Here is a 14,141-nt window from a genome sequence, read left to right as displayed (position 1 = left end):
GGAGAAACTATTCTCTGGTTATTCAATCTGTTTCCTAGTGCCGGTGTGAAGTTCCTGCAGTTTTCACTGTAAACCCGAGTTGGAGCTAGAACCTCCCATTTTATATGTATGGTTTGTGGTTTGCAACTGAATAGAATCTTTGTGTTCCCAACAAGCTAGGTGAAGGACGGCTTCCACACACACTTAACTCTCAGATATTAGCATCTGGAGAGATGATCGTTCATCTTGCACAAATGGAAAAGGTGGCATTGGAATATTTTACTCTGGTTTCTCAGTGTGTTTCCTAGTGTCGGTTGGAAGTTCCTGCAGTTTTATCTGTAAAACCGAGTTGGAGCTAGTACATACCCATATATATATATGGAGTGTAGTTTGCAACTGGGAAGAATCTTTGTTTTCCAGACAAGATTAGTGATGGAGTGCTTTCACACACACTTATCTCTCAGAACTGAGCATGTGGATAGACGTTCGTTCATCTAGCACAAAGGGAACTGGTTGAAGGGAAAATTTTACTCAGCATTCTCAGTCTGTTACATAGTGCCCGATTGATATTCCTGCTATTTTCACTGTAAAATAGATTTGAGCTAGTACCTCCGCATGTATATGTATGGAGTGTATTTTGCAACTGAAGAGAAACTTTGTGTTACCAGCAAGCTAGTTGAAGGACGGCTTTCACACACACATATCTCTCAGAACTGAGCATGTGGAGAGACTTTCGTTCACCTAGCGCAAAGGGAACGGGTTGCAGGAGAAACTTTTACTCTGGTTTCTCAGTCTGTTTCCTAGTGCAAATTTGAAGTTCCTGCAGTTTTCTCTGTAAAACCGAGTTGGAGCTAGAACTTCCCTATATTTATTTATGGAATGTAGTTTGCACCTGAAAAGAAACTTTGTGTTACCAACAAGCTAGGTGAAGTACGGCTTTCACACACAATTATCTCTCAGAACTGAGCATGTGGAGAGACGTTCGTTCATCTAGCACAAAAGGAAAGGTTTGTAGGGGAAATTTTACTAAGCATTCTCAGTCTGTTTCCTAGTGCCGTATTTAAGTTCATGCAGTTTTCACTGTAAAACCGATATGAGCTATTACCTCCCCATATAAATTTATGGAGTGTAGTTTGCAACTGAACAGAAAATTTGTGTTCCCAGCAAGCTAGTTGAAGGACGGCTTTCACACACAATTATCTCTCAGAACTGAGCATGTGGAGAGACTTTCGTTCAACTAGCGCAAATGGAACGTTTGCAGGAGAAACTTTTACTCTGGTTTCTCATTCTGTTTCCAAATGCCAGTTTGAAGTTCCTGCAGTTTTCACTATAAAACCGAGTTGGAGCTAGTATTCCCCATATATATATATGGAGTGTAGTTTTCAACTGGAAAGAAACTTTGTTTTCCCAACAAGCTATGTGAAGGACGGCTTTCACACACACATATCTCTCAGAACTGAGCATGTGGAGTGACGTTCGTTCATCTAGCACAAAGGGAATGGTTTGCAGTGAAATTTTACTAAGCTTTCTCAGTCTGTTTCCTAGTGCCTTATTGAAGTTCCTGCAGTTTTCACTGTAAAATGGAGTTGGAGGTAGAACATACCCATATATATTTTTGGAGTGTAATTTGCACCTGAAAATAAACTTTGTGTTCCCAACAAGCTAGGTGAAGTTCGGCTTTCACCCACACTTATCTTTGTGAACTGAGCATGTGGAGAGACGTTCGTTCATCTAGCACAAATTAAACGGGTTTCAGGAGAAACTTTTACTCTGATTTCTCAGCCTTTTTCCTAGTGCCCTATTGAAGTTCCTGCATTTTTCACTGTAAAACCGATTTGAGCTAGAACCTCCCTATATATATATATGGAGTGTAGTTTGCAACTGAATAGAAACTTTGTGTTCCGACAAGCTAGGTGAAGGACGGCTTTCACACACACTTATCTCTCAGATCTGAGCATGTGGAGAGACGTTCATTCATCTAGCACAAAGGGAACGGTTTGCAGGAGAAAATATTCTCTGGTTTTTCAATCTGTTTCCTAGTGCCGGTTTTAAGTTCCTGCAGTTTTCACTGTAATTCCGAGTTGGAGCTAGTACCTCCACTTATATATATATGGATTGTGGTTTGCAACAGAATAGAATCATTGTGTTCCCAACAAGCTAGTTGAAGAACGGCTTTCACACACACTTATCTCTCAGATCTGAGCATCTGAAGAGATGGTCATTCCTCTAGCACAATGGGAACGGGTGGCAGGGGAATATTTTACTCTGGTTTCTCAGGTTGTTTCCTAGTGTCGGATGGAAGTTCCTGCAGTTTTCTCTGTAAAACCGAGTTGGGGCTAGTACTTACCCGTATATTTGTATGGAGTGTACTTTAAAACTGAGAAGAAACTTTGTGTTTCCAAAAACAAGGTGAAGGACGGCTTTCACCCACACTTAACTTTCTGAACTGAGCATATGGAGAGACGTTCGTTCACCTAGCACAAAGGGAACGGTTTGCAGGGAAACTTTTACTCTGGTTTCTAAACCTGTTTCCTAGTGCCAGTTTTAAGTTCCGGCAGTTTTCACTGTAATACCGAGTTGGAGCTTATACCCTCCCATATATTTATGGAGTGTAGTTTGCAAATTAAAAGAAACTTTGTGTTCCCAACAACCTTGGTGATGGACTGCTTTCACACACACTTATCTCTCAGAACTGAACATGTGGATAGACTTTCGTTCATCTAGCACAAAGGGAACGGGTTGAAGGGAAAATTTTACTCAGCATTCACAGTCTGTTTCCTAGTGCCGGATTGAAATTCCTGCTATTTTCACTGTAAAACAGATTTGAGCTTGTAACTCCGCATGTATATGTATGGAGTGTATTTTGCAACTGAAAAGAATCTTTGTGTTCCCAGCAAGATAGGTTAAGGTCGGCTTTCACACTCACTTTTCTCTCAGAACTGAGCATTTGAGAGACGTTCATTCACCTAGCACAAAGGAACGGGTTGCAGGAGAAACTTTTACTCTGGATTCTCAGGCTGTTTCCTAGTGCCGGTTTGAATTTCCTGCAGTTTTCACTGTAAAACCGAGTTGGAGCAAGTACCTCCCCATATATATGTATGGAGTGTAGTTTGCAACTGAAAAGAAACTTTGTGTTTCCAACAAGCTATGTGAAGGACGGCTTTCACACACACTTATCTTTCAGAAAAGAGCATGTGGAGAGACATTCGTTCACCTAGCACAAAGGGAATGGTTTGCAGGATAAACATTTACTCTGTTATCTCAGTCTGTTTCCTAGTGCAAATTTGAAGTTCCTGCAGTTTTCACTGTAAAACCGAGTTGGAGCTAGAACTTCCCTATATTTATTTATGGAATGTAGTTTGCAACTGAAAAGAAACTTTGTGTTCCCAACAAGCTAGGTGAAGTACGGCTTTCACACACAATTATCTCTCAGAACTGAGCATGTGGAGAGACGTTCGTTCATCTAGCACAAAAGGAAAGGTTTGTAGGGGAAATTTTACTAAGCATTCTCAGTCTGTTTCCTAGTGCCTTATTTAAGTTCATGCAGTTTTCACTGTAAAACCGATATGAGCTATTACTTCCCCCTATAAATTTATGGAGTGTAGTTTGCAACTGAACAGAAAATTTGTGTTCCAGGCAAGCTAGATGAAGGACGGCTTTCACACACAATTATCTCTCAGAACTGAGCATGTGGAGAGACTTTCGTTCACCTAGCGCAAAGGGAACGTGTTGCAGGAGAAACTTTTACTCTGGTTTCTCATTCTGTTTCCTAGTGCCAGTTTGAACTTCCTGCAGTTTTCACTATAAAACCGAGTTGGTGCTAGTACTTCCCCATATATATATATGGAGTGTAGTTTGCAACTGGAAAGGAACTTTGTTTTCCCAACAAGCTATGTGAAGGACGGCTTTCACACACACATATCTCTCAGAAATGAGCATGTGGAGAGACGTTCGTTCATCTAGAACAAAGGGAACGGTTTGCAGTGAAATTTTACTAAGCTTTCTCAGTCTGTTTCCTAGTGCCTTATTGAAGTTCCTGCAGTTTTCACTGTAAAATCGAGTTGGAGGCAGAACATCCCCATATATATTTTTGGAGTGTAATTTGCAACTGAAAAGAAACTTTGTGTTTCCAACAAGCTAGGTGAAGTTCGGCTTTCACCCACACTTATCTTTCTGAACTGAGCATGTGGAGAGACTTTCGTTCATCTAGCACAAATTAAACGGGTTTCAGGAGAAACTTTTACTCTGGATTCTCAGTCTTTATCCTAGTGCCCTATTGAAGTTCCTGCATTTTTCACTGTAAAACCGATTTGAACTAGAACCTCCCTATATTTATATATGGAGTGTAGTATGCAACTGAATAGAAACTTTTTGTTCCGACAAGCTAGGTGAAGGACGGCTTTCACACACACTTATCTCTCAGATTTGAGCATCTGAAGAGACGTTCATTCATCTAGCACAAAGGGAAAGGGTTGCAGGTGATCATTTTACTCTGGTTTCTTAGTGGGTTTCCTAGTGTCGGTTGAAAGTTTCTTCAGATTTATCTGTAAAATCGAGTTGGAGCTAGTACCTACCCATATATATGTACAGAGTTTAGTTTGCAACTGAGTAGAATCTTTGTGTTCCCAACAAGCTAGGTGAAGGACGGCTTTCACACACACTTTTCTCTCAGAACTGTGCAAGTGGAGAGACGTTCATTCACCTAGCACAAAGGGAACTTGTTGCAGGGGAAACTTTTACTCTGGTGTATCAGTCTGTTTCCTAGTGCCAGCATGAAGTTCCTGCAGTTTTCACTGTAAAACCCAGTTGGGGCTAGGACATCCCCATATATATATATGGAGTGTAGATTGCAACTGGAAAGAAACTTTGTGTTCCAAACAAGCTAGATGAAGAACGGCTTTCACACACACTTATCTCTCAGAACTGAGCATGTGGAGAGACCTTCGTTCATGTAGCACAAAGGGAACGGGTTGCAGGGAAATTTTACTAACTTTCTCAGTCTGTTTCCTAGTGCCGTTTGAAGTTCCTGCATTTTTCACTGCAAAATCGAGTTGGAGCTAGGACCTCCCAATATATATGTATGGAGTGTAGTTTGAAACTGAAAAGAAACTTTGTGTTCCTAACAAGCTAGGTGAAATACGGCTTTCACACACAATTATTTCTCAGAACTGAGCATGTGGAGAGACGTTCATTCATCTACCACAAAGGTAACGTGTTGCAGGAGAAACTATTCTCTGGTTTCTCAATCGTTTTTCAAGTGCCGTTGTGAAGTTTCAGCAGTTTTCACTGTAAACCCGAGTTGGAGCTACTACCTCCCCTTATATATGTATGGATAGTGGTTTGCAACTGAATAGAATCTTTGTGCTCCCAACAAGCTAGGTGAAGTGCGGCTTTCACACACATTTATCTCTCAGAACTGAGCATGTGGAGAGGCGTTCGTTCACCTATCACAAACGGATAGGTTAGCAGGATAAACTGTTTCTCTGGGTTCTGAGTCTTTTTCCTAGTGCTGGTATGAAATTCCTGCAGTTTTCACTGTAAAACCGAGTTGGAGCTAGTACCTCCCCATATATATGTATGCAGTGTAGTTTGCAACTGAAAATAAACTTTGCGTTCTCAACAACTAGGTGAAGAATGGATTTCACACACACTTATCTCTCAGAACTGAGCATGTGGAGAGACGTTCGTTCATCTAGCACAAAAGGAAATGTTTGTAGGGGAAATTTTACTCAGCATTCTCAGTCTGTTTCCTAGTGCCGTATTTAAGTTCATGCAGTTTTCACTGTAAAACCGATATGAGCTGTTACCTCCCCATATAAATTTATGGAGTGTTGTTTGCAACTGAACAGAAAATTTGTGTTCCCAGCAAGCTAGTTGAAGGACGGCTTTCACACACAATTATCTCTCAGAACTGATCATGTGGAGAGACTTTCGTTCACCTAGCGCAAAGGGAACGTGTTGCAGGAGAAAATTTTACTCTGGTTTCTCATTCTGTTTCCTGGTGCTGGATTGAAATTCCTGCTATTTTCAGTTTAAAACCGATTTGAGCTAGTATATCTGCATGTATATGTATTGAGTGTATTTTACAACTAAAAAGAAACTTTGTGTTTTCAGCAAGCTAGTTGAAGGACAGCTTTCACACACACTTATCTCTCAGAATTGAGCATGTGGAGAGACTTTCGTTCATCTAGCACAAAGGGAACGGTTTGCAGGAGAAACTTTTATTCTGTTTCTCAGTCAGTTTCCTAATGCCTTATTGAAGTTCCTGCAGTTTTCACTTTAAAACAGAGTTGGCGCTAGGAGCTCCCCATATATATGTATGGAGTGGAGTTTGCAACAGAAAAGAAACTTTGTGTTCCCAAGAAGCTAGGTGAAGGACAGCTTTCACACACAATTATCTCTCACAACTGAGCATGTGAAGAAACATTCGTTCATCTAGCACAAAGGGAAAGGGTTGCAGGAGAAACTTTTACTCTGGTTTCTCAGTCTGTTTCCTAGTGCCGGTTTGAAGTTCCTGCAGTTTTCACTGTAAAATCGATTTGGAGCTAGTACTTCCCCATATATATTTATGGAGTGTAGTTTGCAACTGAATAGAAAGTTTGTGTTCCCAACAAACTAAGTGAAGGACGGCTTTCACACACACTTATCTCTCAGAACTGAGCATGTGGAGAGACGTTCGTTCATCTATCACAATGGGAACGGGTAGCAGGAGAAACTGTTACTCTGGTTTCTCAGTCTGTTTCCTACAGCCAGTTTGAAGTTCCTGCAGTTTTCACTGTAAAACCGAGTTGGAGATTATGCCTCCCCATATAAGTATGCAGTGAAGTTTGCAACTGAAAGAATCTTTGTGTTCCCTACAAACTATATGAAGGACGGCTTTCACACACAATTATCTCTTAGAACTGAGCATGTGGAGAAACGTTCGTTCATCTAGCACAAATGAAACCGGATTCAGGTGAAACTTTTACTCTGGTTTCTCAGGCTTTTTTCTAGTGCCATTTTGAAGTTCCTGCCGTTTACACTGTAAAACCCATTTGGAGCTAGTACCACCCCATATATATGTACGGATTGTAGTTTGCAACTGAAAAGAAACTTTGCGTTCTCAACAAGATAGGTGAGGAATGGCTTTCACACACACTTATCTCTCAGTACTGAGCATGTGGAGAGAGTTTCTTTCATGTATCACAAATGGAACGTGTTGCAGGGGAAAATTGCTCTCTGGTTTCTCAGTCAGTTTCCTAGTGCCGTTTTGAAGTTCCTGCAGTTTTCACTGTAAAACCGATTTGGAGCTAGTACCTCCCCATGTATATGTATGGAGTGTAGTTTGCAACTGAAAAGTATGTTTGTTTTCCCAACAAACTAAGTGAAGGACGGCTTTCACACCCACCGATCTCTCACAACTGAGCATGTGGAGAGACGTTCGTTCATCTAGCACAAAGGGAACGGGTGGCAGGAGAAATTTTACTAAGATTTCTCAGTCTGTTTCCTAGTGCCGTATTGAAGTTCCTGCAGTTTTCACTGTAAAATCGATTTGAGCTACTACTTCCCCATATATATATATGGAGTGTAGTTTGCAAGTAAAAAGAAACTTTGTGTTCCCGACAAGCTAGGTGAAGGACGCCTTTCACACTCACTTACCTCTCAGAACAGAGCATGAGGAGAAACTTTCGTTCATCTAGCACAAAGGGAACGGGTTGCAGGAGAAACTAATCTCTGGTTTCTCAATCTGTTTGCTAGTGCCTTTTTGTAGTTCCTGCAGTTTTCACTGTAAACCCGAGTTTGAGCTAGTACCTCCCCTTATATATGTACGGTTTGTGGTTTGCAACTGAATAGAATCTTTGTGTTCCCAACAAGCTAGTTGAAGGACAGATTTCACACACACTTATCTCTCAGATCTGAGCATGTAGAGAGACGTTCGTTCACCTAGGACAAAGGGATGGTTTACAGGAGAAACATTTACTCTGGGTTCTGAGACTTTTTCCTAGTGCCGGTTTCAATTTCCTGCAGTTTTCAGTGTAAAACCGAGTTGGAGCTAGTACATCCCCATATATATGTATGGAGTGAATTTTGCAACTGAAATGAAACTTTGTATTCAAAACAAGCTTGGTGTAGGACGGCTTTCACACAAACTTATCTCTCAGATCTGAGCATGTGGAGAGAAGTTCGTTCATCTGGAACTAAGGGAACGGTTTGCAGGGAAAATTTTACTATGGTTTCTCAAACTGTTTCCTAGTGCTGGTTTGAAATTCCTGCAGTTTTCACTGTAAAACTGAGTTGGAGCTTATATTCACCCCCATATAATTATGGACTGTATTTTGCAACTTAAAGAAACTTTGTGTCCCCAACAAGCTTGGTGATGGACTGCTTTCACTCACACTTATCTCTCAGTACTGAGCATGTGGATAGACATTCGTTCATCTAGCACAAAGGGAACGGGTTGAAGGGAAAATTTTACTCAGCATTCTCAGTCTGATTCCTGGTGCCGGATTGAAATTCCTGCTATTTTCATTGTAAAACCGATTTCAGCTAGTACTTCCGCATGTATATGTATTGAGTGTATTTTACAACTAAAAAGAAACTTTGTGTTTCCAGCAAGCTAGGTGAAGGACAGCTTTCACACACACTTATCTCTCAGAACTGAGCATGTGGAGAGACTTTCGTTCACCTAGCATAAATGGAAGGGGTTGCAGGAGAAAATTTTACTCTGGTTTCTCTGTCTGTTTCCTAGTGCCAGTTTGAAGTTACTGCAGTTTTCACTATGAAACCGAGTTGGAGCTACTACCTCCCAAAATATATGTATGGAGTGTATTTTGGAACTGGAAAGAAACTCTGTTTCCCAACAAGCTAATTGAAGGAAGGCTTTCAAACACACTTATCTCTCAGAACTGAGCATGTGGAGAGACGTTCGTTCATCTAGCACAAAGGGAACGGTTTGCAGGGGAAATTTTACTAAGCTTTCTCAGTCTGTTTCCTAATGCCTTATTGAAGTTCCTGCAGTTTTCACTGTAAAATCGATTTGAGCTACTACTTCCCCATATATATATATGGAGTGTAGTTTGCAAGTAAAAAGAAACTTTGTGTTCCCGACAAGCTAGGTGAAGGACGCCTTTCACACTCACTTACCTCTCAGAACAGAGCATGAGGAGAAACTTTCGTTCATCTAGCACAAAGGGAACGGGTTGCAGGAGAAACTAATCTCTGGTTTCTCAATCTGTTTGCTAGTGCCTTTTTGTAGTTCCTGCAGTTTTCTCTGTAAACCCGAGTTTGAGCTAGTACCTCCCCTTATATATGTACGGTTTGTGGTTTGCAACTGAATAGAATCTTTGTGTTCCCAACAAGCTAGTTGAAGGACAGATTTCACACACACTTATCTCTCAGATCTGAGCATGTAGAGAGACGTTCGTTCACCTAGGACAAAGGGATGGTTTACAGGAGAAACATTTACTCTGGGTTCTGAGACTTTTTCCTAGTGCCGGTTTCAATTTCCTGCAGATTTCAGTGTAAAACCGAGTTGGAGCTAGTACATCCCCATATATATGTATGGAGTGAATTTTGCAACTGAAATGAAACTTTGTATTCAAAACAAGCTTGGTGTAGGACGGCTTTCACACAAACTTATCTCTCAGATCTGAGCATGTGGAGAGAAGTTCGTTCATCTGGAACTAAGGGAACGGTTTGCAGGGAAAATTTTACTATGGTTTCTCAAACTGTTTCCTAGTGCTGGTTTGAAATTCCTGCAGTTTTCACTGTAAAACTGAGTTGGAGCTTATAATCACCCCCATATAATTATGGACTGTATTTTGCAACTTAAAGAAACTTTGTGTTCCCAACAAGCTTGGTGATGGACTGCTTTCACTCACACTTATCTCTCAGTACTGAGCATGTGGATAGACATTCGTTCATCTAGCACAAAGGGAACGGGTTGAAGGGAAAATTTTACTCAGCATTCTCAGTCTGATTCCTGGTGCCGGATTGAAATTCCTGCTATTTTCATTGTAAAACCGATTTCAGCTAGTACTTCCGCATGTATATGTATTGAGTGTATTTTACAACTAAAAAGAAACTTTGTGTTTCCAGCAAGCTAGGTGAAGGACAGCTTTCACACACACTTATCTCTCAGAACTGAGCATGTGGAGAGACTTTCGTTCACCTAGCATAAATGGAAGGGGTTGCAGGAGAAAATTTTACTCTGGTTTCTCTGTCTGTTTCCTAGTGCCAGTTTGAAGTTACTGCAGTTTTCACTATGAAACCGAGTTGGAGCTACTACCTCCCAAAATATATGTATGGAGTGTATTTTGGAACTGGAAAGAAACTCTGTTTCCCAACAAGCTAATTGAAGGAAGGCTTTCAAACACACTTATCTCTCAGAACTGAGCATGTGGAGAGACGTTCGTTCATCTAGCACAAAGGGAACGGTTTGCAGGGGAAATTTTACTAAGCTTTCTCAGTCTGTTTCCTAATGCCTTATTGAAGTTCCTGCAGTTTTCACTGTAAAATCGATTTGAGCTACTACTTCCCCATATATATATATGGAGTGTAGTTTGCAAGTAAAAAGAAACTTTGTGTTCCCGACAAGCTAGGTGAAGGACGCCTTTCACACTCACTTACCTCTCAGAACAGAGCATGAGGAGAAACTTTCGTTCATCTAGCACAAAGGGAACGGGTTGCAGGAGAAACTAATCTCTGGTTTCTCAATCTGTTTGCTAGTGCCTTTTTGTAGTTCCTGCAGTTTTCACTGTAAACCCGAGTTTGAGCTAGTACCTCCCCTTATATATGTACGGTTTGTGGTTTGCAACTGAATAGAATCTTTGTGTTCCCAACAAGCTAGTTGAAGGACAGATTTCACACACACTTATCTCTCAGATCTGAGCATGTAGAGAGACGTTCGTTCACCTAGGACAAAGGGATGGTTTACAGGAGAAACATTTACTCTGGGTTCTGAGACTTTTTCCTAGTGCCGGTTTCAATTTCCTGCAGATTTCAGTGTAAAACCGAGTTGGAGCTAGTACATCCCCATATATATGTATGGAGTGAATTTTGCAACTGAAATGAAACTTTGTATTCAAAACAAGCTTGGTGTAGGACGGCTTTCACACAAACTTATCTCTCAGATCTGAGCATGTGGAGAGAAGTTCGTTCATCTGGAACTAAGGGAACGGTTTGCAGGGAAAATTTTACTATGGTTTCTCAAACTGTTTCCTAGTGCTGGTTTGAAATTCCTGCAGTTTTCACTGTAAAACTGAGTTGGAGCTTATAATCACCCCCATATAATTATGGACTGTATTTTGCAACTTAAAGAAACTTTGTGTTCCCAACAAGCTTGGTGATGGACTGCTTTCACTCACACTTATCTCTCAGTACTGAGCATGTGGATAGACATTCGTTCATCTAGCACAAAGGGAACGGGTTGAAGGGAAAATTTTACTCAGCATTCTCAGTCTGATTCCTGGTGCCGGATTGAAATTCCTGCTATTTTCATTGTAAAACCGATTTCAGCTAGTACTTCCGCATGTATATGTATTGAGTGTATTTTACAACTAAAAAGAAACTTTGTGTTTCCAGCAAGCTAGGTGAAGGACAGCTTTCACACACACTTATCTCTCAGAACTGAGCATGTGGAGAGACTTTCGTTCACCTAGCATAAATGGAAGGGGTTGCAGGAGAAAATTTTACTCTGGTTTCTCTGTCTGTTTCCTAGTGCCAGTTTGAAGTTACTGCAGTTTTCACTATGAAACCGAGTTGGAGCTACTACCTCCCAAAATATATGTATGGATTGTATTTTGGAACTGGAAAGAAACTCTGTTTCCCAACAAGCTAATTGAAGGAAGGCTTTCAAACACACTTATCTCTCAGAACTGAGCATGTGGAGAGACGTTCGTTCATGTAGCACAAAGGGAACGGTTTGCAGGGGAAATTTTACTAAGCTTTCTCAGTCTGTTTCCTAATGCCTTATTGAAGTTCCTGCAGTTTTCACTGTAAAATCGAGTTGGAGTTAGTACCTCCCCATATATATGTATGGAGTGTAATTTGCAACTGAAAAGATAGTTTGTGTTTTCAACAAGCTAGTTTAAGGGCGGCTTTCACCCACACTTATCTTTCAGAACTGAGCATGTGGAGAGACGTTCGTTCATCTACCACAAAGGAAACCGGTTTAAGGAGAAACTATTACTCTGGTTTCTCAGTCTTTTTCCTAGTTCCGTTTTGAAGTTCCTGCAGTTTTCACTGTAAAATCGATTTGGAGCCTGTACCACCCCATATATATATACGGAGAGTAGTTTGCAACTGAAAAGAAACTTTGCGTTCTCAACAAGCTAGGTGAAGAATGGCTTTCACACACACTTATCTCTCAGAACTGAGCATGTGGAGAGACTTTCTTTCATGTAGCTCAAAGGGAACGGGTTGCAGGGAAACTTGTTCTCTGGTTTCTCAATCAGTTTCCTAGTGCCGGGTTGAAATTCCTTCAGTTTTCACTGTAAAACCGATTTGGAGCTAGTACTTCCCCATATATATTTAAGGAGTGTAGTTTGCAAATTATAGAAACTTTGTGTTCCCAACAAGCTTGGTGATGGACTGCTTTCAGACACAATTATCTCTCAGAACTGAGCATTTGGAGACTTTCGTTCACCTAGCACAAAGGAACGGGTTGCAGGAGAAACTTTTACTCTGGATTCTCAGGCTGTTTCCTAGTGCCGGTTTGAAGTTCCTGCAGTTTTCACTGTAAAACCGAGTTGGAGCAAGTACCTCCCCATATATATGTATGGAGTGTAGTTTGCAACTGAAAAGAAACTTTGTGTTTCCAACAAGCTATGTGAAGGACGGCTTTCACACACACTTATCTTTCAGAAAAGAGCATGTGGAGAGACGTTCATTCACCTAGCACAAAGGGAATGGTTTGCAGGAGAAACTTTTACTCTGTTTTCTCAGTCTGTTTCCTAGTGCCAATTTGAAGTTCCTGCAGTTTTCACTGTAAAACCGAGTTGGAGCAAGAACTTCCCTATATTTATTTATGGAATGTAGTTTGCAACTGAAAAGAAACTTTGTGTTCCCAACAAGCTAGGTGAAGTACGGCTTTCACACACAATTTTCTCTCAGAACTGAGCATGTGGAGAGACGTTCGTTCATCTAGCACAAAAGGAAAGGTTTGTAGGGGAAATTTTACTCAGCATTCTCAGTCTGTTTCCTAGTGCCGTATTTAAGTTCATGCAGTTTTCACTGTAAAACCGATATGAGCTTTTACCTCCCCATATAAATTTATGGAGTGTAGTTTGCAACTGAACAGAAAATTTGTGTTCCCAGCAAGCTAGTTGAAGGACGGCTTTCACACACAATTATCTCTCAGAACTGATCATGTGGAGAGACTTTCGTTCACCTAGCGCAAAGGGAACGTGTTGCAGGAGAAAATTTTACTCTGGTTTCTCATTCTGTTTCCTGGTGCTGGATTGAAATTCCTGCTATTTTCAGTTTAAAACCGATTTGAGCTAGTATATCTGCATGTATATGTATTGAGTGTATTTTACAACTAAAAAGAAACTTTGTGTTTTCAGCAAGCTAGTTGAAGGACAGCTTTCACACACACTTATCTCTCAGAATTGAGCATGTGGAGAGACTTTCGTTCATCTAGCACAAAGGGAACGGTTTGCAGGAGAAACTTTTATTCTGTTTCTCAGTCAGTTTCCTAATGCCTTATTGAAGTTCCTGCAGTTTTCACTTTAAAACAGAGTTGGCGCTAGGAGCTCCCCATATATATGTATGGAGTGGAGTTTGCAACAGAAAAGAAACTTTGTGTTCCCAAGAAGCTAGGTGAAGGACAGCTTTCACACACAATTATCTCTCACAACTGAGCATGTGAAGAAACATTCGTTCATCTAGCACAAAGGGAAAGGGTTGCAGGAGAAACTTTTACTCTGGTTTCTCAGTCTGTTTCCTAGTGCCGGTTTGAAGTTCCTGCAGTTTTCACTGTAAAATCGATTTGGAGCTAGTACTTCCCCATATATATTTATGGAGTGTAGTTTGCAACTGAATAGAAAGTTTGTGTTCCCAACAAACTAAGTGAAGGACGGCTTTCACACACACTTATCTCTCAGAACTGAGCATGTGGAGAGACGTTCGTTCATCTATCACATTGGGAACGGGTAGCAGGAGAAACTGTTACTCTGGTTTCT

Source organism: Camelus bactrianus, chromosome 28, assembly GCF_048773025.1.
Source record: "Camelus bactrianus isolate YW-2024 breed Bactrian camel chromosome 28, ASM4877302v1, whole genome shotgun sequence".
Classification (NCBI taxonomy): domain Eukaryota; kingdom Metazoa; phylum Chordata; class Mammalia; order Artiodactyla; family Camelidae; genus Camelus; species Camelus bactrianus.
This window is presented reverse-complemented; position numbering follows the sequence as displayed.